Consider the following 27542-nt stretch of genomic DNA (forward strand, 5'->3'; position numbering starts at 1 on the left):
AACCTTGTATATTTGCAAGATGAGGGCAGACCCACTTCTGCTGCAGGGGGAAGAATGGAACGGGGAGGAGGCACCCTTGTGTATACCTTGTGTGCCCTGTGGGGACACAGCAGGCCCACAGGGCAAGGTTTGATTGGGAACAACCAGATAAGAAAATGGCATTTTGTTTTTCAATTCTTACACTGATGCTCTGGCCTTCATGTACATCACTAACCTCGTTTGAACTTAAAAAGCAGCACCCTGGCACAGAGGCCTGTTTGTGCTAAACCTAGGGGAGCTGCTGGAGGGCTCTGCATGTAAAGGCTGTAGCTCTTCTGAGGTGAAATGTCTACTACAAAATTACAGAAATGGCTCAGAATCTATGAATATCCATTTGTACCCCATACATGGGGTACAAAATCAATTCAGCTGGAGGTTACAAGGTGATTTGATGCGTAAGTACCTACAGGGGGAAGTAGCTCACTAGCAACTGTCTTCTTCAACACAGCTAGAGAAGGCAAAGATGGAGGCAGGCAAAACAAGACGAATACATAAAAAGTGCTTTGTTAGCAATAAATAATATTTTTAAGCAGTGAAGACAAAAAGCAGCTCCTTCTAACCAGTTCTCAAAACCAAATCCACCAGGCAATGTGCATCTGATACATGCATGTACAACAGCACTGTCTCACCTACTGAATCCAGTCCAGGCCTACAGCAAAAATCTACAAGTTAACACAGTTGTTTTGTAAAATCCTGTTTCATTTTCTAGTACCTATAATCTACTACTTAGAATGATGCATTACTAGTTTACTCGTTTCAATTGCTTAGTAAAGTATAAGCAAGGTATCTCAAGTCTGCCATAGACAGAACCCTAGGGGTGCCTCTTTTGGTCTCTGGATAACACACGCACATATCCCAAATCATCAGTGCGACATTACCCTTTTAGTTGCGTGAGATACCTTCTAGTTAATAGCCCAATTAATCATGAGGATGTACTTGAAAGGGAAGTTGAAATCTTGTTTGGATAATGAAGCAGAGATTATAGGATACCTAAGAAGAAATTGTGCTATACAAGCACAAATTGAGCACGTTCATTATAGTGGTACAATACACTTATTAAAACTTATAAAAAAATTAATTAACAAAACCTTAATTATAATTTTACAAATTAACAACTTCAGGTAGAAATTGATGTGGATAGATGAAGTGTTCTGAGAAATCTAATAGGGTCAAATTCTATGGTATTGAGAATCTCCACAAATTAGTTTTTTATTTATAGTCATTACTGCTACAGAAATGCCCCCCAAATGGCAACTTCTTTTACACATGGAATGGCCTGAAGAGATAAGCATTTAAGAGGAAAATGCTTAACTGGAGGTAGAACATATTTCAGTGTTCTTGACCTACAAATGTTGAGCCTAAAGATCTATTTTACAGTCTCTCTTCAGAGTTCCACTGCACATTAAAAAAAAATTTGAGCCCATCCATGTGAGGTGCTAGATTCTCGTGAGCTTGGAGGACATATCTACAAGCTCACCTTGATGTTGTTTTCCCACATCTACATTACCTCTTCCACAACGGTCTCCATTTACTTCCAGCCAAGTGATAATTCTTTGCTTATCCTTAAAAAGGTAATATAATAATGGGAGAACATAGAGGACTTGAACTTTTTTCCTTCCCATACCTGTACATGTCAAGACCCTTGTTTAACTGTGAACAGCCCCAGTCACAAAGAAGTCTATGGTTTTTTAAAATTTGAAACATCGTCTACCTCTCATTACTACCACATAAATACCCTATTTTATACACCTTTTACACTTTTAAAACTGCTGTGAGTGATAGACACGAAACATTTTCCTTATGATCAGATGCAAACATACTGTAGTGTTTGCTGAAGACACTGCTCTATCAATTAATGAAAAGACAACATCTTAACCTTTTTCATGCAGCCATCCATTTACAAATAAAGACGTCTAGAAGATTACAGAAAAGCCTTGAAAGTACCCAGCATTATATCTGTTCATATTTCTGTTAGCGCAGAACACATACATAGATGTAGAAATCAGTGCAGATAATGAAGATGCGTCGATTCCAGAGTTTAATATGTAATTTTCAATGTCTCACAAAAACAGGACATTCACAGTCATTAAACAAAAACAAAACAAAAAAACAACTTTGGAAGAGAAAACTTGCACTGAATTCATGACTAGTGAAGTTACAGCAATTAAACCTGTTTTCATCTAAAGAGGATCTCTCGCCTGCAGGAAACAACTATCATGATGTTTTAATTGGTTCACTTTAGATTAATTTCATTTCTGTTTATTTATCTATTCAGGGAAGAAAACAAAAACAATACAAAAATCAAATCTATTAAAAATATCTAACAAAAAGGGTATGGGACGACTTAAATTGATTCTAAATTCTGTGCTCACATATAGTCTTACAGAGGCTGGTAGGGTCTACTTTCATGGATAAGCACATCCTAAAGAGATTACAGCATCTTAGGCAGAAGGCTATTGAGTTACAGTGTGGATTAAATTACAAAATTTGGTAAGTGTGTAGAATCATATATCAGCACATCCACCAGTTTAGTTCAGGAGATAAATTACTAAAACTATGCAAGAAACTGAACACCCTCTTATGACAGTTTGATGCATTATTGATTTTTTTTTTTCCTCTCCATTTTTATTTCCAAAACAATTTTCATTTAATTATCATGATTAAATTCCCAACAATTTGGACAATTCACTGACTTTTTTGGCTGCTGAGTTTCTTTGTTTAGAACACATTAAAGCAAGTGAGTGGCAAACTCAGTCATAACCATGCTTTTCCATTTTAACTACTGGCAATTATTCTTCCATCCCACTGACAGAGTTATAACCAACTCAATTTTTCTACATGAAGACTGAAGAAAATGGTTTTATGGGAAAGCAGAAAGTTATCACTATTCCAGCATCCTGGGTTACTACTCATTCGAAACAGTAATTATCCCTTGATTCAGCTTACCAGGAAATGAACTATTTTTTGAACTATTTTTTGCCCATCTCTTTTAAGAAAGGTTTCATAATACAGTTTTTACCATTTCATTTCAGTTGCTTACATAAGATACTTTAACACTAAAATAAAATGACCTGTATTAGATTGGCCAAAAAGCTCATTATTCATACTCTAGGCTAACAAGGTGACTCCTTCAAGCACTCATTCCTGTTACATCTTAATAAGAAAACTAATATTTCTAGGATATTTGTACACTACAGAGTAATATGAAACAAACCAAACTACAATCATGGAGAATAACCAATTTAAGTATTTACAAAAACGTGTCTCTTTATGGGAATTGTTCAAATATAACCCAAGAAAGAAACATCATTATTCAGCCTCTGGGAACTTTTGCTAGACACAGTGTTTTACATTTATATTAGAACATAAAACATAATTGATATATTTAGAAAAACTGTTTAAATTAGATGAACAAAAGCTGCTTCAGCAGTAACTTCAAGCTGGTCAACCAGAATGCAATAATGTCAATTTGATATTCATTTCAAAATTGGAAAAAGCAGAGTATTTCACAGAGACAGAATTTAACAATTAGAAGCACTGAAACTAGCACAATAAGCAGAGCAACAATTATTTCTTTCCTGTAAGAATACAGAGTTATGTGCATTTTTAAGACAAAGAAAATCTAACAGAAGTATGATATTTTTAGACAGCTAAGAGAGCATATTGCACAATATATTTTGCCAGTCAATATGGCCTAAGGGGCTACGGAGTGTACAATAATCAAGCCTATCTGTGTAATATCCCAGCAGAATTTGGAATCCAAAGATTTCCTTTTACCTGTAATAAACTATTGTTCAGTTCATTCAATATTGGAATATTCCGCCTGGGTCAATGATGGCAGCTCAGGCAAACAAAAGAAGTCTTTATGCTCCATCTAGATGTTGCAAGGTACTTATTCAATTTCTTCTGCATCAGGGGCACTGTTCCTTACCTAATATGTATACATTTGCTGAGTGTTATTCAGCCTTTGTTGCATCTGACCCTCACTTGGCATTTAATTCCCAGTCCACCAGGGTATTCATGCTTGATGGCACTGATGCACACACTGAATGCTTTATTTATTTAATGGTAAAGGGAATGAAGCTATAAACTGTATTAGACAATATCCTGTTTAAAGATGCCAATGGTCGGTGTCACAGCATTACTGACCCACATCTACAGCAGTGAATATGTCACTGGAATTTAGAGGGTTGTGTATATAATGATTACAGATCAACACTGCAACAGGGAAAGAATAAGGTTTCAATTCAAAACCCATTAAACATTCGTTAGGAATATTGTTACGGTATTGAAGATGTTATGTGCCTTTTTACATTCTCTCTTTTTGAAAAACGTACATGAATCTTCACTTTTAGTGGCAAGAAATTTCCTTTCAGATAGCACAGTCTCTAGCACAAACTGCTGATATTACAGTGAAATTTAAGATATATCCCTGTGTAGCTCTGCAGAATTATTTTAAAGCATGGTGCTCTGCAACTAAACAGCTGAGGGCTGGCTGTGCACAGTTCTTGTAAAAATCAGTAGCTAGTTAAGAAAAACTAACCAGTAGTCATTCGAACAACCTTTTCATTTGTTTTTAACAGTACAGACAATTTCACAAACGTGGTAGCGGATGGACTTTGTACTCATTAAGGTAAGGATTTTACAACAGAAAAACTCCTGTATGTTATTCAGATATTCTCTCAAATGGTTAATTACATAACCTATGAAAAAATATTTGACCAAAATGTTACAAAAGCAGCCAACACAGACGTGACCTATTGAACTACCGCTATCTGAATATACTGACTGAAGGGAAATATCACACCAATGCTAATAGGCAACAACAGCAAGAGGTACTTTAGAGAAACTTAAATTATTCTGGAAGCCTGGGACCTAAGATCCATAACAGCCTATATCATCCGTTGTTTTTAATTATGTCTTTTAAAAACGGTCCCCTGCTGTGTTTCTGAAATACTAAATGGCCTCTACAGCTACATGGCATAACTCATTCTAATTCATGATTACAAGATGGTATTTTCAGACTATTCCCTGCAACCACTTATACGAAAAAAAAAGTCATTTTGTCTTAATTCTTATTTAAGCCATCCATTTCAGGCTTAAAATTTGAAATATGATAAAGGCCAAATCACAGCGCGTAATCACTGAACCACTTAGGTTGGAGCAGACCTTAAAGATCATCTAGCTCCATCCCCTCTGCCATGAGCAGGGTTACCCAACCACCAGATCAGGCAATGATACAGTCCTGAGAGCACAGCCAAGGACAATAATGTTTTACGTTGCACAATATTACTGCCATAAAGTTACCCAGGTAAAGATACCAGAAAGGCACTATATTTACAGTTTCCACGGATTTCCAACATAAAATAAATTTTATGAAGTTCAGCATGCTTATTTTTAATATTTGTTTTTAGGAAAAAAAATCTGGTAGTCAAAGCTTCACTTTCAAGCAGGATGGTGTGAACTGAGTAAGACTTTGTTCCAAGTTTTATTCTCCCGTGTCTTAGTGCACTTTAGGATTACAACCATCTATGTTAAAAAAAAAAATACCGTTCTGCTCCATGCAATAGAAATTAAGCTTTCTTCCTGTACTTCCACCTTCTAATTCTAAACGTTGATCCATATATTTATAAGTTGCAACTTCAACAGTTACTTTCAGAAGGTTATGCTCTTAAGGTTCAAACAAAACATACTGGAAGAAACAAAGGAAAAGATCCAAATACTCTGTATCTCCAGTCTTCTGCAGGATTACTCCCATAAACACTAACAGTCTTTCTCCTACTCCTAAAACACTAATGTTTTGTTTTTTAAAAGAACACTGGCTTTAAGAATTGCATCATTTGCATAGCAGAATTACCGTTGTTATCTCCCCGAGAGAAGAGCAGGGTAATGGAAAGGGGAAAGGAATAACAGAGTGCTCGCGGTCATAAGGACTAAGCCTTAAACAAAGAGAGAATACAGAGTATTCATGAATTTGCAACTAGTCAAAATGTGCCAAGTGCTGCGCTTCCTTTCTGCAAGCTCTTTTGTGCCACATGTAAGCAAAAGTCAAGCTAACCCTGAAAGAAGCTGTATCTGATTTTCTGGACAGTTTCTCTGATAGGATGTAGCTTGGGCTCTTTTTTATCTGGAATAATGCTTGACAGCTGCATCCCCCAAGCACATGCTCTGATACAACGTCCCAAGATGGGTGAAGCATGTATAACAAAATGAAACTTAAAGCACGACAGCCAAGTCAGACTAAATCCCTGTTTCATCGAGTCCTTCCTTGACTAAAAGACATGGGTTCTGTCTCTTGGTAACATACAGAGAAACCAGCAGGTCTGGGGGGGAATACAGTGTCATTCTAAGCCTTTTTTCCCTTTTCTTTAATATTGATTTTGAACAGCACATTAGAAAGAAGGATGACAGAATCAATAGAATTTAAGATGCTCTTGTAATCTGGGTTTAACATCATAGTAACACCTCTAATCAAAGACGTGGAAGCCTTTGTGGCATTTTGACATCTACATCTATCATGCGGATATGGCTTTTATTGAGCTGAATTAACAACTTCAGTCAAATAATTAAAACCCAGCTGCCCAAAGTGTCAGAGTAAGCATAGTTTAACACTTTATCATTCTTGTAAAAGTGTAATTTTAATCTGTGCATTATGCCAGCTGTTCTGTGGGTTTACAATAAAAGTTATCAAGAAACAGAAAGAGAAACTGTAGGACAGCAAAAGAAATAACATTACAGTAGCATGCCACATGTTGAAATTAGCACCAATTTTACTCCATGGAAATTAAATCCACCTATAAAAACTGATAATACCTCAAAACTATAAGCAGGGGAATACTTGTAAAATCAAATCCAACCTGGGTTCTATTTTTCTCGTTAAATAAAAAGGGTCATAAAAACCTCTCATTTCCTCCCAAAAGTGGGAGTAAAAATATCGTGGGTTCTATCCTTCAATTTGTCTTTTCATATCCTGCTGCACTGGGAAAATTCAATTCTCCAAGTACAAACTAAGTTTAAAAAGACCAAGGCCATAACTTCAAATGGCATGAATGAGCACTGTCACCCAAAAAAATAAAAAAAAAATTTAAAAAGGACACTTCATCTTTCATCTTTGCTGCACCTCCCTTGTTTAGGCTAAGTGGTTGGGTGTTTTGATTTCTTGCATTATTTTTTTTTTTTTACTGAGCAAATGGATCAACCACGCTGTAGAAATGGTTAGGGTTCAGACCACATTTCTGTAGCAACAGGTAAAATAAAGTTGGAAACAGGTATCATGGATGAGAGAGTAAAGCAGGACTACTTTTTAAAGTGGTCATGCTGGCTTATTGTAATAGCAAATGAGTATCTCGGTTTTCTGTAGCAGTAGAAGGATTTATTGAATGAATAATAATTGAAATACAGACAAAACAATAAACATTGGTAATTCCCTGCAATAGAGATTCCTTTGACTTTCCCTTCCATTACAGTTGGTACCAGTGCATGAGACCATTTACACTAACAGATACGACCTTTTCAAAATTAAAGATAAGTACGAGACAGGGAAGGGAAAGGAGATGAAAGATGACGCCAGTGCTGTAGTCATTTTACATTAAAGACTCTGCTTATGTGTGTAATTCATATTGCTAAAGTCAGAATAATTGGAGAGCCTAGCTTTCAGCTTCCTGTACAAATAGCATGTCTTGTTTTATGAAATGCTGGTAATGCGTATATAATTATGTCAAAATAAAAATAAAGTTCAAAACTATGATATACCTCAGTAACCATTTTGTTTAGTATCTTGACATCATTTTGAGTTTTACTGCTACCTATCTTTGTTTCATCCAGATTCTCTTCTTACTAACTACATTAACAACATTAACAAGAGAAACTTACTTCCCATGCATATGAAAAAGACTTCACAGTCATGTCTCTAATTTTTCATCACATCTCTTATAGTTTAAAATGCAGAGTAGGTATTTCAAATTACACGACTTGTACCACAGCAGCAGAGTCCCTGCAGCAAAATACTTCCAAAGGGCCAAGCACTGTCCCCAGCTGCACAGCATGGCTTCTTCTGTATTTCAATGGGAGTCTTAAACAGGCAAGGAAAAGAAAAAAATAACCACCACTTGCGGAAGAGATCAAGTAATAGGAGAATATCTAATCTGAAATACTTATTGTGGGAAGGTTCTGACACTTCTCACCTCTGCAAAGTGAACAGTAATGAGACAACTTAATTCTTCCATATTTCAACAATGCTAGCTATGCCTAAGACTGCAGTTAAAATTTCTGGCAAAAAATTTTTCATTCCCGTGACTCAGATCCAAGTCTCAACAAGCACCTAGGCTGACAGATCTCAGATAACTCACAGATCAAGTTTCTAGGTTAAATTAATCCATCCCTCTACTACTCACTTTAGTCTGAATAAGGCAAACTGAATTTCATTAAGAAAATCTGGAAAGTGCTGTTTCAATTGACAAGAAAATAGAGGAGGATGGTGGGAGGGAGAGACTAGCAGCTGAACTAATATGCAGTCTCAACTCCTAAACCTTTCTGGAAATCTGCAATCCTACTGAATGAAAGGGGGAAAAAAAAGATAGGAGAACATGAGCTAAAGAATGCTCTCTTATCCTGACTGACCACTAAACTAACATTGACTTGAATGCCTTGATACTTGTGGAAGATTAAGAATTGCCCCAAAGGGAAACACTGTGAAAGAAAGGGATTAACAAGAAGTGAGTTCTAATTTTCTTTCTTTTTTTTTTTTTTTTTTTTTTTTTTTGGACACAGCAGAAATAGAGAACAACAGCTGTAGGGGAAATTAGAAGGAAAATGAAACTCCTTAAAATGATAAAGAGTTGAGAGGGTTCAGATCTCTCATGAGATTATTATGGCTAACAACCTAATAGTTGTTCAGAGAGATGCAGCATACATGTTATCATTTCTACCTCCTTATAGCATCAACAATTCTGACTAGCTACATGTAGAGAACAGATTACAGGCAAAGATTTCGCTCGTGCTAATCAGTTTTAAGTAGCAGTAGTATACAAGTATAACGTGTTTACATGCTAAATATTTTTTGTTTGGGCTGCTACCGGCTTCTTTTTTATTATTTATTTACTTTGCATTGACCCCACTCATTGACATCACTGTGGAGAAACCCAGGGTGGGTGACTACATGCTTTCCTCCTTTAGACACCTTAAAAATATTCTCAACCTCACAAAAATTAACTAGAAAAGTACTATTTAGTTTTCATCGTTTTAATGGCCCATCAAGGAGATGCGTATTACTCATAGCGAAGATCTCTTGGGCACAATTATTTGGACAGAAAGGTTGCAGCACTTCCCTACATGAAAAGTACTTTCTTTCTCCCTCCTTACTGCTCAGCCTCTCACAGAAGAGGGACATCTCACTGTCTGCAAGACATCAGCCAGGGGAGCACCGTCCTTCTGCCTAACACCTCACAGCACCAACTGCCCCACTGACTCCACTCCAGCAACTCAGTGCCTCTCAGACATCCTAGATTCTCCCTGCATATACTATGGAGACAGAAATTTCAGCAAAGTGAACGGCATAAATTGATTACAAAATTGGGATTAGGTAAGAAAAAAAAAAAGTAAGATAGGAATGCAAAATTCTAGAGCTTGCTTCCCAAGAAAATCCTTCCTACATCTTGCACTACACTGGTTCATTTGGAAGGTTTTCAAGCTCCTCCTCTATCCCCAGCTAACTTGCTTCAGAGAGTTACTTGAAGCTACATTTCCTCTGTTGTTTTGTTAAAGATGGAGTCCCCCCCCAGGGCTGCTCAGAGCACTTGCTCAGGGCTACCTTCCTCTCCCCTCGATCAAAGTGGAATATCTTAGACACCTACCAGGCACATAGTCCTTTCACTGTTTCCAGTACTAATCATACCAAACACGGCTGTGCAAATTTGGTATTTTTCCCTGCTGCTATCTGGAATAAAAATTAAAAATTGAAAAATCAATTCAAAAAGGACACAACTCTCCTTGCATTAGGGAATCAGGTTGCACTCAAATGAGGTTTAAGAGTTACTATGAAGGAAAACAAGAAATTACAAATGTTATGTATTCAGAAGAATTCAATATATACGTAGCTTACTTATTACATAACACCAATTTTTTAAGCATTTCATGGAGGTGGCGTGCAACATACGAGCCATAGAGTTAGCACCAGGATGCCTTTCCCAGATTACCATCCATTACTATTTTGTATCAGTTTTGGAGACCTGTCACTACAGAACGCATTTCCCTCCAGCTGAATCTTAAGCAAAAAACATCAAACATGACAGATCTCTATTCCTGGTACTGTTGTAGCAATCTGATTTCTTTGTTCAGATTCAGATCCATTAATCTTCACAAACAGAAAATACAAGCGTTAGGAGGTGAAAGAATACAGTCCACCTTTCTTAGAATAACAGTAAGATTTTCCTTTAAAATTTTAAATAGAAAGACTGTGCCTTGTGCATTGTACCTAGCATTTTCAGCAATTTGTACATAAAAAAAATGCCATGTCTTCAGACTAGCAGACTGCCATATGAATAATGATATCTTAGCACTATACTTGAGAAAAGTGACAAAAATACTACAAAAAAAATTGAAATAAAGGAAATTAAATGTTGACAATAGGAAATATCAGTATGATGAAAACAATGGAAGCATTTATTTCTGTAGCCCAACTCCTATCTCCTTACACATTTAAATGTATAGAGAATATGATGGATTCAAGGTTATAAAGCCGATTAAAAAAAACATGTATTCTAGTGAAAACACAGGGAAATAAAAATCCTTCAAATAATCAGTATATTGTTAGTACTAAGGACCAACAGTAAATCTGAATCACAGTATATAAAAATTGAACTTGCTCAATAAGCTACATCAAAATTCTATTTGAACAACTTTTTCATTGCTTTAAGATTTTAAAAAAATTACCACTTAGCATATGGCATCATAAGTGTAATGTTTATTTTTTTTCTGAAGAGAAAATATTTTACTAAAGAGGTTCCCATTTGTTTCATTTAGAGGCACTTTTTCTATTTTGAGTTTTAGAAAGGAATGAAAAAAAAAGTTTTTCATGCAAGCGTCCAGCTTTCTCTGAATTCAGTTTGTTTCTACATTATCAATCCCAGTTGAGCTCATAAATCTCACAGTAAAACTTATGAAACAGCTACAACAAATATCAGAAAGACAAGAAATGGCTGATCTGACTTTTCACTCAGGCCATTACAGGATGAAAAGATCAGTTTCCCAGATGTCTATTCATGTCTGGACTGGGGAACCTATTATAATGAAAATCAGAGTTAAAAGGTCTGGGGCCTTACCTGGCCTGAAGGTATTCTCTGAAAATCCTGTTTTTCCACCTACAGGAGTGACCCCTTGAACAAGGTAAATGAGTTTTTCAGAGGTCTGACATAAATTCCTAGGCATGAGATGCTATTTGGTCTGTGCTATTTATCCATTTCCCTTCACCTTATGTGCTTAGTAGAACCAAGAGCTGGAAAATGGTACCGTCACAGTCTCCCCATGACTACCTTTTAGGTATCTAAAACACAGATAAACTAGAACATCAAAAGAAGATTAAGGAAATAGTTTCAGAGTTAATTTAATCCACCATAAAACTGAGCTGACATAGGAAGGGAGAGCCCTACATTTTCCTCATCACCTTTCAGCCCTTCATCCCATCCTTACAGCCCAGGAATCCCACAGCAGGCTGCGAAATGGGCCAGAACCATCAGTAAGATAAGAAACACTTGTGTCCCCAAAATCCATGAAGCAAATGGACCAATGCTACTGCTGCATTTCAAGGAACTCCAGTCCTCAGGAATGAGCCAGATGATTCCACCCCCAAAATCAGATTAAGATTTAAATTAGAGTTAATTGATTGAAAAAATTATTTGAGAAGTTAATTGTTCTCAGAGCTTGCTGAATTGCTGCCTACAAACTCAGAGACAGAAAATAACACAGACTAAGCACATGAAGAAAGTTTAAATTAATTTTAGGGAGCTGGAACCAATTATCATGAACATTTATTCTGCATTAGATTGGCACAAACAGAAATATGCACTGCCAATATTTTAGATATATAAAGGGAAGAGAAAGAGAGATCTAATCCATTACATCAAAACCTATACACTGACTTTTAAGGCAGTCTGATTTTGACTGAGTAACTGCATGTTTGGGTACTGTTCAAGACACATTCCGTTTAGGACTACAAATAGTTCCTTACCTATCAGATAAAAAAAGATTTTTTTTATATTTTATATATATATTTCCCCTGCAATATATGTATTGGCTACCCTTTTGGAACCTGCTGATTTTTTAGTCAAAACTGTTCATCTATGAATACATATTTTATGCAACAGATGCCAGAGGAAGTGACTCAACATTAAGTGAATTAATTTATTTTTAAAATAATGTTTCCTTTAGCATCTTTAGTTTAAGAAGAAAGGACCTCGGGATGCTCATCAGAGTTCCAGTACTTACTTCCTCTATAATTTAGGGCAAGTAACTTGACCTTTCAATCCATGATTTATTCATCTATAAAATAGAGAAATGTTAACAAAACAGCACCAGAAGTTTACAATTCATAAGATCTTCTGAAGACATTGTGCAATAGAGAGATGTAATACACTTTCCTACATGCTCTCCTAAGCTTTCAAGTAATTTTATTTTCCTTTTTTAATTTCTCTGTAATTTTTTTTACTTTTCTAGTTAAGAAATCTACTTAGAACCAGGTTATTAACACAAGACCAGGTTTTAGTAGGGGGAAGATAAAATAGAACGGATGCACCTAACTGTTCTTTCCCACTATCAAAGTTACGTTTTCTCTTCCAGCAATTTATGTAGGAGATATTAGAGTAACAGGGAAAATGAATATGCCAGCTAATGGATTGGTGGTGGTCCAAGGTGAGCCGTATAGCTGAGCAAACCTGCTGAGTTAGCTGCACATAGTAAGCTTCACCCATACAGCAAGCTGGTTCCCTGACAAGACCCCTGAACACCTCTCTGAGACTGGGCAGCAGGACCAGAGCAGGTACAGAAGGGGATGCATGCAGCTGGGATGGGAGCAACAAGAAGTTATGTTTAATTCAGCATGTGTGCACTACATAAATCTGACTTCTGTTTGGTTAGTCTTCCTTATTTAAAAAAAGGCAGAGACAAATCCATCGAATTATATGGAAGCTCTTCTCAGTCAAATAAGAACTCCTATCAAGGGCTGTATTTTTAAGAGATTTTTAAAAACACCCAATTTCTCCCTGATTGAAATGGAAGTTAGGCACCTAACACATTCAGAACTACACCTGTAACTGTCAGCCTTGCCTCACATATTAACTAGAGTTATTAGCTTGAACAGTTTTATTCATATTCAAAGTGATAATTAAATGACAATTTTTTCTAGCGGTTGAAACACAAACTTATCGTTTCCTCTTGGTAACACCGCAAACCAAATAGGGTATTTGAATACATGAAAGAGAGGTAGACAGATATATGGATTTGTTTTCACACAGCCATTGGAGAATTAACCTTGAAAACCACCTGGGAACCTTTAAATATGCTTTAGGATTGATAATAATGTTTCTGAATATGCTTAAGATCACTTTAAACAAAGATAATCATATAGCAGCGTGTACTCATCATGCATGTATCCAGAGATTGCAGGAGTCATTTTCAAACTAGTTTAAAAAAATGCTGTTGATTCGATAGTTTACCATTATTGATCAAACATGCATTTCTCTATTTTTTAACTCTTAATATTGTATTTTAAAGAGTGAATCATTAGGTTAGATATTAGACGGAAGCTTTTCACTCAGAAGGCAGCGACGCACTGGAAGAGGTTGCCCAGAGAGGATGTGGATGCCCCAACCCTGAAGGCATTCAAGACCACATTGGATGTGGCTCTGGGCAGCCTGGTCTAGCAGTTGGTGACCCTGCCCACAGCAGTGGGGTTGAAACTAGATAGCATCCCAACCACTACTCAGTGCTGGAGGCGAGGTCACACTGCGCAGAGCAGTGGGACAACCGCCCCCCCCCCACAGTCAGCCCTTTGGCTGCCAGGGCACACTGCTGCTCAGATTCAACTTGCTGTTAAGGTGTTATATATAAAGATCCCTGAGTGCCAGGAAATATTAACTTGCAAATCAGAGGCAAGAAATAAAGCGTGCATGAAGGTGCAGCTACCCTAAAACCTATATATACATATATTACTTAAATGCTCATGAATTTTGGACTGTATAGAAGGGCTGCAAATGAAAACTAATTTCTTTGAGAACTGTGGAAAAATGCAAGGAGAAATCATAAAGAAACAGATGTTGTACTTGCTCATAGTAAGGAATGTATCTGTTCTATAAACAGCTCACGGGAAATCCAAAATGGTGATTGGGTGACACCAACATTTCTGAAGTTTCTTGGATGCATTTTAATAAATATCAGGTAAAGGGTGTCATAATTTAACAGTCTGAATTGCTGGACAATGTATTAGAAGTCTCCTTTTACCATTCCATATTGAAACCACAGTCATATTAAGACTAAAACAAATTCTTAAAGAATGAGAAAACATAATCAGTTCTGCTAGTGATTAAGTCTAGCTGAAAAAAAAAAAAAACACGTGAGGCAAATGCTTCAGAAAGCCTGCCCTTTTGTATAAACGACAGATCAAAGAGGCATTAGTAAAATTACATAATCCTGTTAAACTGGATCCTGAAAAAGGAGTACAGAAAGGCAGTTTAGCCTCTACCACTTCCTTAAACCACCACTTCTTATTTATTTTAACTTGCAGATCATTCCAATACTCTTCTGGTACATACATACTTCCCTTCTCCTAAAGTCACAAGACAGAACAATTAACATTTTTTTTTTTTAATCAAAAAGCCCAACAACATAAAAAACACACAGATCTTTCCTAAATCTGAGGAACAGCTGTCTTCAGTTTTTCACTGACAAATTTTATATAGAGAAAAAATCTCTCAAATTTGTCTCCTGTTTTTCACTGAAGACTTGAAAAAAATCCATACACAGATGGACAGAGATTTTTCACATGTTGTGCACACGGCACTGTCACCACAGGACCACCTGCAATCTTGCACTGCCCATACAGGTGTTCTCAAAAACACCTGGGTAAGCTGTTTGCCCAAGGACTACGTACTGGAGATAAGAGATAATTAGCAAATGAAACTATTCCTAGCACTCCTCCTTCAACATTAAGTGCAGAGCTGCAGCAGCAAGCTGGCACCTGGTAAAGGGAAACGCTAGATGTGATCATTTCAATTTACACATTCAGCACTACATCCCATATGCTTGTCAATGTGAAAGTGTCAGTGATAACAGAGATACCCTAAGAAAATGCTCTGTTGAAATGCTGACGTGAAGTTTTTATGTATGAAGCAGACCTTCTCCTCTGGACCATCTGTAACTTTCTCGTTTTCCCCATGAGGCATGTGCTAGCCATAAAATCTTTTCATTAAAAAAATAAAAATAAAATTATGTTTGACTTTAAGGAGAAAATTATAAGGTTTTAAACATCCATAAACTGACTATATGTACTCAAATATCATTCATATAAACACACTAAGCAGGAAGAAAAATTCGCTCAGCAGGAAAAGTTTGCTGCAATTAGATATAGCAAAATTTTTAACCATACTTCAAAATTGAAGAAAAATATCTGACACTGATTTTATAACTAAATAAATTAACTAAACCATGGCAAACGTATAAACGTAACTCAGACTCTGAGGTATATTTTTCCACGCCAATGTTCTGTACACATCTAAAACTCACAGGTGTTGTTCCAAAATTGTCTCCTATGATTTCATAATGAGGAATTCCTTAAGTATAACAAAAGTAGGAAACCTATGAGATAAACGATATGTTTGCTGAGTTAGAGAACCACCTAAGGATAAGCAAGACAATACAGAGAGGCTAAATGATTTCCTCTGCACAGCGATGTTTGTGAAGCGGGGCAGATCATCAGAAAAGGCTGATGGTGAGAAACAGGATGACAAAGTTTACAAGGCCATGGTGTTGGCTCAGCATACTTTTTAAATGATCTGAAAATGGGGTGAGAAGTCTCCTCCATGATAATTTCCTCTAGAAGTAAAGTCTACAAAAGAGAACGAGTTTTATGATCACAGTAATGAACTCAAGAACCTTAAGATGATACTTTTTTTTATATCCTAAGTTTTAACTGAGCAATTTAATTGAGCAATGAGTCAGGATAAATCTGCTAGGACTCACTGACAGTGGATAATTAAGAAACATCCCCTGTAAGCAGGCTACTTTATGTATTTTACTATTTTGGTACTTTCCTCTGAAGCTTCACATACTGTAACGACGACCTGTAACACTACGATAGAAGGGAAAGCACAGCAATAATAGCAGGGTGGCAAATTCTTAGGCTGCAGCAAGTGAAGATAAGCCCAAATGCAGCAGCCATAAACATAAAAATAAAAGAGAAAAAAAAAAAAAAGCTGCTTACCCTTAGAAGGCCTCGGATACACAAGGATCTCCAGCAAGATACCCTTGCTGCCACTGCCAACCCTTAAATGAGGTCTGGAAGGTCCTGGCTCTACCCCTTCCAGCCACTCAGAGGCACTGCATACACCTGAACTCCTCTGGGTTGGCTCTGCCTCCCCACCAGGTGCTCAATCACTGTTTCAAGCTGTGACTTAGCATTTCCACTACACTACCAGAGAAAGAAAAGAAACCTGAACTAGAAAGACCAAATGTAAGATTATAAGTAATTTATAGTTGCTGTAAAAGTGTAAACAATCTTAAAATCCCGGAAGATTTGAATTGACCAGCTAATATGAGAAATGAGTCCTCTAGAAAGATACTGTTTTCCTCTTCAGGATAGAGATCAGATGCAGTTCTGTTGAAATTCACCTAATAGAACCTTTATAAAACCAAAAGCAAACTATGCCTTTGCTGCTTAAAATACTTACAGACAAGTTGGAATTTCCTTTGCCATCTTCATAATGAAATCAAGGAGATTCATGCTCCAGATACTCTGACATAGATGACAGAGACCCATGAAGTAACATTAATTGTGTTAACTCAGTCAAATCAGTACTAGACTGTAACAAAGACTGACACATTTTAGACTTGTTTTTCCTCCTGAAAATAACACACCTATTCCTCTGGCACAGTGCTTTCCCAAGCACCAGCGGACGCACAGATCTCACTCAGGTTTCACCTACCTAAGGGCAGAGCACTGTGACAGGTCTGCCATGACATATGCTTCTGCCTCTCTGATTACAGGGTGACGTGATAGGAGAGTACTAGGGGAAACATGGCCCTAAAAGCAGGACCAAGTGTCTTCTGCCAGTCCTGCACTCCGTCAGCCCATCTCAGGACACAGGTGTCAGAGCCAGCACAACCAGACGAAGACAATGTAGGCCAGCTGGCCCCACAGATTAGGTCATGCCCAAAAGACTAATTGTGCCCCACCTGCATGCCTGTTCAGGGACAGATGTTCTCCTGCCCCAGCATGCAAAGCACCCACAGCCTTGCCTTTCAAAGTCTTGCAAAGGCACACTACACTGCCTTTTGCAAACATCTTCTGGTAATTAAATCTTAATAATTTCGCTTTGGAAAGCAAACACCTGACACGGAAAAGCTGTGCACATCTCCACATGCTCCAGAGACTTTCCTAAATAATTTGTCAGCAGTACTAATTAAAAGTGTGTAGTGTTAATATGTTAACATCAGATATATGAGCAGAAATACGTATTTACCACAGAAAATTGGAATGTGCTGGGGGAGGCAAGAGATGCATGTGGATCTGTTATTCTGTAAAAACACTCTTCAATTGTTTTTACAAAAAAAGTACGTAGGTTGCTCTGAAAGTAATGCCTCCTATTTATTTCCAGCAGAAATTTCAACAGATACAAAGAGCACAGTAACACCGTTTGATAGAGCAAATTTTCAGCCACAAAATACCATTTTTTAATACAGACATGACCATTAGCTATGCATTTTTGCCAGCAATGAACAAGAGCCGGCATGTCAGACTTGTAAAAAGCTGCATGGCTGTCTGGAATGTGGCTTGTCTTTCACATCGATGTCACCACTGCTGAAATGGCACCACCACCACCTCACTACGCTGCATCCACTGTTTGGTCTTCACAAACGTTCAGCAAGCATCAACAAATGTCAACGGGTGCCATTTTTTCCTGCTCAGAAGAATTCAGTGACATCCCCCTTTGCTTCACATGCACTTCCATGGCAGACACCATTCTTGCCTGATCACCCCCTCTGCTGCCATCTGTTGCATGGCAGCAAAATGTAACGGGGTACTGATGGGAAGGTTCAGCTTCTACTGCCATAGCACCACCATCTACCTCTGACATCATGGGCCAACATAATAAAACAGGAGGCAGTACTTTCAGTGCAGTCCTCATATTGCTACACACTATAGCCAAATGCTTTATATGCTTTTTTTTCTTCCTTTAAAAAGCATCAAAGCTTTACTCTGACCTCATTAGAGCTCCTTCAAATTCTCCTAAATATGAACTATAGAGAAAACAACTACGGTGCTTCTCTGCATGTTTCTGACTACAACGTCTAGATGTATATTCAAAAGACAGGGGCAAATGCAAAAGCTCTAGTAAGGGACTTAGCAGTTCAGGTTGCAGACATGCTATTGTGTTGCGTGTTCTCCTGAGTCAGCAGAATAAGCATTCCCTTAACCTTCAATACTCTGGTTGACAAAACTAAGCACACGTCTGCACAAAACCCAGAGAAAACCAAACCTATGCATTCCAAATCTAGGGATGTTAATCTGCCATCATCAGAGACACCTACCTAGGCTGCAGATTTAATTTACAAGGCATGACTTTATTTGTCAATATTCAGAAAAAAGAAATTTCACCTGATCATACACGGACACTTTTCAAAAGCTTTTTTTAAAAAAAAAAAAGTTTCACTACCTTTAAGATCAGACTATGTATGTGATTTGTTACGTTCTTAGATAACAAGCTTCTAGAAATGGTCACCTCATGCAGAAAAGAACTTAGGCACCACAAAAATGTGAAATCACTTTTTATTGATATATCTACTGTTACTATTCGTGATAATCATTTGCTTCTAAGTGGTTCACTAATATCATGAAAATAATAATAATAAAACTGTCAAGATGCAAATGTTGCACAAAAATTCCCAAAATCTTTAATCTTCAATGTGCTCGTGTTATTTTTTCATTGTGTCATCCGAAACAATTCATTGGGTCTTATCAGAGAAGAGTTTCAATTTTCTATCATTCCATTTTAACCTGCCCCATCAGTTGAACAAAAGTACTTTATGTAAAAGGATTCCTCTAGTTGCCTTAGCTACAAATCCCTGCAGTATTGTATAATTGAAATCTACTCACGTAAGTTAAGAATAATTAGGACCCCAAATTAAGTCAAACACAAAGTTAATTCAAATAGTCAGCTGCTGTCATTTAAATGGTTACATAGTTTTATTGCTGCTTAACATCTCTGAATGCTTCTAAATGTACATTTATTCCGTTGTTGTCACGATTTGATCTCTTATTCCAAGTGGAAATATCAAGAGCATAAATTTTGGTCAGATCACAATCGTTTGCACTTAGATCAAAGATTTCTCAGTAAAATTTTTCCCCATTATTGTCACTATTAGAAAATAAAATGTCAAAAAAAAAAAAAAAGACTTTAAAAGAATGGAAACAGATAAGGATAAAATTAGAATCATTGAATCTGTTACAAATGGCACTAATACAACAAAAAACATTTCACAGCAACTATTCAGAAAGTCTCTTCACGTTAAAAAACCGTTTCTAAAAATAAGGTAACACAGAAATACTGTAAAATGGATCCACAATAAACCCAGGAGCTAGAAAATAATGCACCCAAGAGATGAGGTTATGTGTAGCCAGTGTTGCCAGAACTGAAAACTCTGCTGATCTAACAACATGAAATTCAAAATACCTTATATAGCAACTTAATTGCTATACTCTGTATTTAACAGAACAATTGTTCTATTGCTAGATAGCAGTGCAACTGGTAAAGAAAAACACTGGTGGTTAGATGCACTTCTTGATGGTTCTTCAGCCAGCACTTAGTTTATACTGCAGAACAAAACACTGCCTATTACAAATCCTTCAAGAGATTTTATATTGGATGACTTCCAGACTTCTGAATTCTGAATTTTCTTAAAATGCATTTCCATGGCATGCTTTATATAGAGATAAAGATACATATCTTTATGCTCCTATAAAGACACAGAAGAACTGAAGTTATTGATTACTGAGCAGGATTTGAATTGAAAGCCTAGAACAACTGTTTATGTATGATACGCTACACTGATATTTTTTTTTCCCCTCAGTTGGAACATTAATACACGAAGCGATGCTTTGTGGACACCATCCATCTTTACAGGTAATAATCCACATCACAAACCACCCAATTACCCTCTAGTACTTTCCATGCTTCACTCTTCACGCATGCCAACTTTGTCTGCTGCAAATTAAATGATGCAACAGAGTAAGCAGCAAGCTATTCTCTTCTGTTTACTAAAGGCACATTTGTCTTGAAGCCACTAAAAAGTATGATAAGTTCTGAACCACAAAACCACATTTTTCGATTCAACTTACAATGGTGGATGTTAGCAGTGGTGCAGAATAAACTGTGACTTTATTCATGAAGTAACAATAATCTTTAAAAAAAAAGACAATACTAAAGGCAATTGCTTGAGAAAAAAAACTGGGACAGTTCAGTGGGGAGAAACAGGAGACAGTAATGTGAAACACTGTGGAAGATCAATCTACATGCATAGTCAAACAGGATCAGTGACTAACAGGCAAGTCTCACTCAAACTAGCTAAGATGATGATTAAAACAAAAGTGATATGAAATAGCACTGAAGTCTTTAAAAAGAAAACATTTCTCATTGCTTTTCCAACTAAAATGCAGCAGATAGGAGAAACCGGCTTCAGTGTCAGCTTCCTATCATATTTCCTAAATGAATTACTGAACTCAAATTAAACATTAATTGTACCTTCTAGTGGGATGAAATAGAACTATCTAACTCCTGAGAGAGACATCAAAATCCCTGATAATAGTGAACAAAAGAAGACAGCTCTCCTTCCGTCGTCAAGATCCCTCATAAAACTCGCTCAGTGCTGTAACCAACAGCTGAAAGTTATGGAGTCCCTCTGGATTTCTCATATGTATGTGTTGCTCAGGCAACGGACCAAAAAAAAATCATTTTGCTTCCAAACTCGTCTCCCTCACAACACTTCATACACCAAGAAAACATCAGTGATTATTACACTAGTATAAATCAAGAAAACAAAAAGAAGTATTCCCAATTACCTAAACTTGTCCAATCTTCCGTGCGACCATAAATACACGCATACATTTAAACAGGTTGCCTTAGTGTCAGTGGGGCATGGATGAATCGTCTCCATGACTGAAGGAAGCAAAGATCCACCAGCAGAGCAACATTCATACAGCTCTATTTCTTTACACTTCCAAAGAAAGCCAGGAGGTGGAGATTACAGAAACACAAAGAGCTTTAGCACAACTGGGTTTTGAAAGTCAGTGGAGTAGTTCAGAATTTTCTGGAAGGGCTGGAATTTGGGACACCTTCCAGTAAAAGGATTCTTTCAGCTCCTATTTATCAGGAAGAATATTTAAAATGTCAATCCAAACAAAGCATTTTTGGATAAACTAATGTTAGGTATAAAAGTTAGTAAAACTGGAGCTGGTTCAGCTTTGATAAAGCTTATCAAATTTGAAATGATTAGAAATAAACCTGCAGTAAAATCTTACCAGCGTAGACAAATAGCACTACAGAAAATGTAAAGCACCACAAAATCATTTAAGAATCTTTACTATATACATGCTTGCTTTATTTCCTTGTCTTCCTTTCTTCTAACTTTATACTCAGACAGTACATAATAAAACAAAGCATGGAAGAAGGCACATACATGAAAGTTATCTTGGAGCTGAGTGAAATGAATTTCTTATTGCAATACTCTTATTCTAAATAATTTGCTGCTATTACAACACCTACATTTTAATTAAAAAAGAAGTAATAAAATGAATTACCTTTCCATAGTGTTTATTCAGAGACCATAAACACCAATGGATCTATGTGCTAGTATAAAACCCATCTATGTGCTTGCAGAATTTGGCAAAGCGTATTAAAACCAAAAGTTATTATACTTCACGATAATTTTTGATAACACCATCAGAAGGACTGTAAATCTAATAAGAAATTCTACATTGAGAAATTCAGCGATGTGACGTGCAGCAGATATTTACACCTCTGTTTTGTTCTATGACTTCAAAGTATAACATAGAGAAAAGCAATGTCATGAAAGCTACATAAAAAACCTGATTCATAAAATAAAAAAGCATTCATTCCCCTTAACACAAAACATAAATGAAAATAATTAAGATAGAGGACTCTAAAAAATATAACTGGTAATAAAAATAAATAATGTATTTTGCATATTTAGAAATAGAGTACTAAGAAGCCTACAAGTTTTTAAAGCATATCCAAGTTCCACTACAGCCTTCTTGGAAAGGTATCTTAATAAACTGATCCAAAAATATAACCAGATTTTTCTATCAAAAGGAAAGAAAATCCCCTCAGGCAACTGTGTCGATCCAGGTTAGCTGAAGTTAAGCCAATTCCCTCTCACTGCAGTGGTCAGTGGCACTGCTGGCCTTGCCTACCAAGAGTCCAGAAGGTTACGGCAATGAAAGATAGCGAACTGGTTTCATAGCTTAGAGGGCTCTGAAAATATAACACCTGTCCCTAGCAGAAATGTGCTGCTTTCCTACAGTTTTAAACAGTACAGTGTTTCTTTCTTCTTCTGAATACTGAGCTTAAAATGATGAAAAATCTCCCCTTCATAAAGAACATTTTGAAGTAACCAAGAAAAGGACAGTAAAACTATTATTAATCAAACAAAATTTAAGGGGGGAAAAATACAAAATTACTAAGACCCCTGCATTAACATTTCCTAGAAAATTCTCACAGAAAAGACAGCACAATACTTAAAAAGGTCCTTCACGCATTTTTCTACAAGGTTCTTCTACATTTTAAACAGTGGCAGTATTGCTCTGTTTTGAAAAATATAAAGTTATAGCATAGGATCCTGCAGATCTCTCTGCTCAGGGAATATATGAAAGGATATTCACTGCCAGTACATTAAAGAATTTCTGGCTTTTCCAGACAGTCTGTCAGTTCCTGTTATCTGAAAATGCACTTGAAAAGTTTAACAGTTATTTTTCCTTAAGAAGAAATCTCATCTCATTGTTTGGATCAATTTCCTTTTTAGAAGATATGTTGTGCCTGCACCTCCCCCAGGAAAAGGAAAGAGTCGTAGGTAGTATGCATCAGAATATTCCAGTGGAAACCTGCACGATATCCCAGCTCCTTTCACACGTATTTTCTTCTAAGCAATCTACATTAACCCATCAAGAAAAAAAAAGAGTTGCTAAAGAACGTCAGGTATACATTATAAAAATGAAGACAGAACTGAGCTGTGTATTAAGATGAGCTATGAAAGGGCTGGCAATAATCTCACAGCTCTACCGTGCTGATTCACAACTCCACTAAGCCAAGCAGCTGCCTACTGACTGCGTGTCCCATGGCCTTCATTGTGCTAAGCTCCCCAGCCAGGAATCAAATCAGTGCTCCTGTTTGCTCTTGCGTGACTCTGTAATGGGTTTCACCCCTCGCAGAACTTAAATCCACTAATTAACAGAAGTTGATTTCTTCTCAAGCTCGGAGTACAAGACTTTGAATTTTTATACTGAGCAATGTCCAAATACTACTCCTTTATATGTGAGCACAAAAACAGAGGTGCTCCTACCACTTGTTGACTACCTGTGACCTGCACCTACAACATGCAGAGTCTGAGTGATTTTATAGGAAGTGGAAGGTCTGAAGCAATACAGTAAAATACCAAATAACTTTGTAGTAGCCCAATGTATGATATCTGCATTTAGTATGTATTTTCTTTAATGAATGCACTAGCATTAGATAGACACCTAAAACTGCTTCCAGTTGAATACTTAGCTCCTTGGCTGGCATAAATGGAATTTACAGGAATTATTATTCTCAGAGTAATGTTAATTAAAATATGCATCCAAAGGCAAAGACAGGCTGGATTCTTTTTAAACAACACTAATGCAGTTTAAGGAAACAGAATGAAACATATAATGAAAGCATGATGCTTCTTGTTTTGGACAAAGCACAGATAATAATTCATAATAAAATGAATTAAAATTACATTAAACCTTGATTAAAATAAAATGCAAGCAAAGAAAAATTATCTCAATGTTTTCCAAATGCTTGTGCTTCTCAAACAGAAGAGTATTAAGTATATATACACATGTGCAAAATTAGCAGACAGGGTGGACTTGCAAGCCAGTAAAGCTTAAAATAGTTTAACTTGTACCGCACAGAAAACAATTTTAATCAGAATGTTTAGTTCTGACACCTATTTTTTGATATGCATATTAGTGTATCTGTCTTAACTTGCTTGAAGAGAAACCAATAATATATAATAAGCTTTTTACTCTGTTTTGCTATGGAAACAAGGCATGTGTGATCCCACTCTCTCTGATTTTCTGTATTTCTCAGATAATTTTTAACATGTTGCATGATTTCACCTAATTGGAATGAAGAAAAAAATAAAGGCAGAGTTGGAGTCTAAAGTTAATTCTTTTCTCGCAATTGTAAGGAAACAGAGAAGTAATGAAGAGGACTCAGCTAAGTGGGATGCCTGTGGATAGCACTGGCCTCCCATAGAAAGAGCCTGGTGCAGCCTCAGCCTTGTCTCCCTGGGCAATCAGCCAGGACATGAGGCCATGCTTTACCCAACCACCTGCCTACCTCTAATTCAAGCTACTTTTCAAGACTGCCCTCTCAATCTGCCTTCCGTAATAAAACCATAGTTTTAAAGATAAACCTACAACAGAATATGCTAGAAAAAAGAAAAGAAAAACATTCTGAAATAATGTTAATATTCAAGGTCATGAGTTCTGCTTTTAATCCCCTTTTCATGCTTCTCATCTTTTCCTTGTTAGGGCTGCAATGCTTGCTGTTGATGGTAATAATGTTTTCCAAGCCTCTACACAAGAATATTGACCTGTTGTTGATCAATGTACCAGCAGTATATAATAACTTGGTGCTGTTCTCCTCCCAGCTGCCAGTGCTTGTCTGTTCCAGGTTCATTTCACCTGGAGGGATAGACTGGTTCAAAAGCAATCTCACCTGGACCACTCTATCCAGGAAAAGAAAAGAAAAGAAAAAAAAAAACCAAAAAACAAAAAAACAAAACAAAACAAAAAAAAAAAAAAAAAAAAAAACAACCAAAAGCTTTTAAACTGAAAATATGGTTCTTATTTAGGTAGGTGACAGTAAAATAAAACTGTAGCCTTCCTGTGGCCATGGCTGCTTGCTAATTCCCCAGAGAGTTAAAGTTAAGGTGCTGTGAGAGTAATGAAGTCTTTATCTTGATTGGAAAATATTTTATTATATGAACAAATGAATCACTGGTCCACACCCAGAGTCTTTTTCCTTTCTTCCCCTCTCTCTACAGCAACATTAAAATGTAACAGCAGGGAATTCAGCCAGGTTTCATCTCCCACACCTACTGCAACAACCTGCGTATACACAAAGGATTTCTATTGAAAAAACTAAGTTCCAAGTGAGAGAGTTAAAGATTTTCTTATTTCTAGCAAAAGTTAGATGCTCTTATTTTAACCTTTGTTCATGTTCGTACTTCCAGGCATGAAGTGCTACTAAAGCACGTTACACTTGGCATCACTTATTACTGAAGCAGAAGGCAATGTAATCTTGTGAGAAAGTGTAATAATGCGGTATTCATTTTGCTTCTGTGGCTGGAAGCCAACTCTATATTAATATTCATTTTCAGTATACAGAGCCACAATATTTCATTTATTTTAAGAATTTACAATTAATTTGGTATGATTCTGTTATCTGCTCCCAATTTCCTTCCCTGTTTCTTTTAGCTGAAAAAGCAGCTCTTGTACAGACTTTAAAAAAGTAAATTCACAACTGAAGCATCAAAAGATTGCTACTGGCTACTAAAAGCAAGAAAAAACAGGGACAGAACAAAATGAACTTGAAATATTACAGATGACAATGAAAATTAGCTTTCTGCAGATGGAAAAAAAAAAATCAATCTGCAGAAGTTCTCAGTTGACTTTTTCCTTCCCAAACTCAGCTGAGAAAATGCTACTTGCAGCATGCTGTTTGCCACTGCTGCTAAACCAGAGTAAGTAAATTGTTAATCTCCTTTTCCTTTCTGTTCTCAGTTTTCAACCACCGCACAGTATTAAACTGCAAGTAGTCTGGTGAGTCTTTCTAAAATGCAGTTGTCGTAAATCCTTATATCTGGTACAATAACAGATAAAACCTTAGCATTTTTAAGTATAAATAAGTACCTCTAATTCCTGCACACTAGCACAACCACTTTTGCTACGTAAGTACATTTAAAATTATCACACTTTACTACCTAACCAGTCTTTCATAAAGTTAATCATTCTCCCAGTAAGCATTTATCTTCCCTCCCTGCCTAAAGAGGCTGAAAGGTAGCATACCTTCCAGCTGGGACTTTTCATACAGAAGTGAGATTCTACTCAAGACCACAGACTTGGCAGACATCAAGAGAGCAAGCAGTACAGCAGCTACCAAAGCAGGAGACACGATCAGTGAAGAAACCATGCAAGAGCTGCAGTGTGCCTTTTGAAGGCAGTTTTCTAACAGTATCTTAGCAATGTTTAAGAAGAAAGAGGGGAAGTAGGAGAAACTGACTGTGGAAGCGATTTAAATGAAATGAGATTTAATTCCAGCAACCTTCAGGAAGAATCTTAGTATGTAATCCCAGCTATGTTCATTTTATTTTTATTTTATAAAATAACATATATATATATATATATATATATATATATATATATATAAACAATGTATTTTAGCAATGCTTGTCTGTCAAGATCCAAGTCTTAGTCTGGAATAGATGCTAGGAAATTACACAGTAAATGTGAAAGACCTTATACAATATTTATATTTTTAACCTTTAGTTTTACCATTTTTAGGGACTAGATCTTTTGTGTTTATATAGATTTGGGAGAAAAGAGAGGGGGAGGCTCAGCAGCTTTCCTGAAGCATCTCTAAAAATTCCGCCTTAAAATTCAAAGAATTTTAACAGTCTGGATGTGTCTGCTTTAAAAGATGGTGAGATCACACCACAGATGCACCAAAGCAGCCTATATTTTATATACCAATTACTGAATAATGTAAGAAGGCACAGAAGTACTATTTTATTACCAAAGCAGAATTTTCACCTGCAATCTAGTAAAATGAAATGATTATAACCAGAAATAGCCTCAAGTTCCTTACAAATATTTGTCATTAGAATTTCAAAAACCAGGTTTCCCTGATCATTCATTCTGCTGCTCTGGCTATTACTAAGTGGGAGGGCTATAAGAACAGCTGGGAAGAGAGACT

General features: G+C 36.6%; 1 protein-coding gene across 38 annotated transcripts in view; it reads right to left on the reverse strand.

The window, feature by feature from the left end:
• ADGRL2 (adhesion G protein-coupled receptor L2) overlaps positions 1-27542 on the reverse strand; it is a 382604-nt gene that overhangs the window by 96268 nt on the left and 258794 nt on the right. The window contains exon 1 of one of the 38 annotated variants that reach the window (XM_046944448.1): positions 182-9861. The exons of the other annotated variants lie outside the window; for them this stretch is intronic. The gene's annotated coding sequence lies outside the window, so the exon portion shown is untranslated. Of the gene's footprint in view, positions 1-181; positions 9862-27542 lie in introns of those variants that run through there. 38 annotated transcript variants of the gene reach the window in all.

This window comes from Gallus gallus, chromosome 8 (assembly GCF_016699485.2).
Source record: "Gallus gallus isolate bGalGal1 chromosome 8, bGalGal1.mat.broiler.GRCg7b, whole genome shotgun sequence".
Taxonomy (NCBI): Eukaryota; Metazoa; Chordata; class Aves; order Galliformes; family Phasianidae; genus Gallus; species Gallus gallus.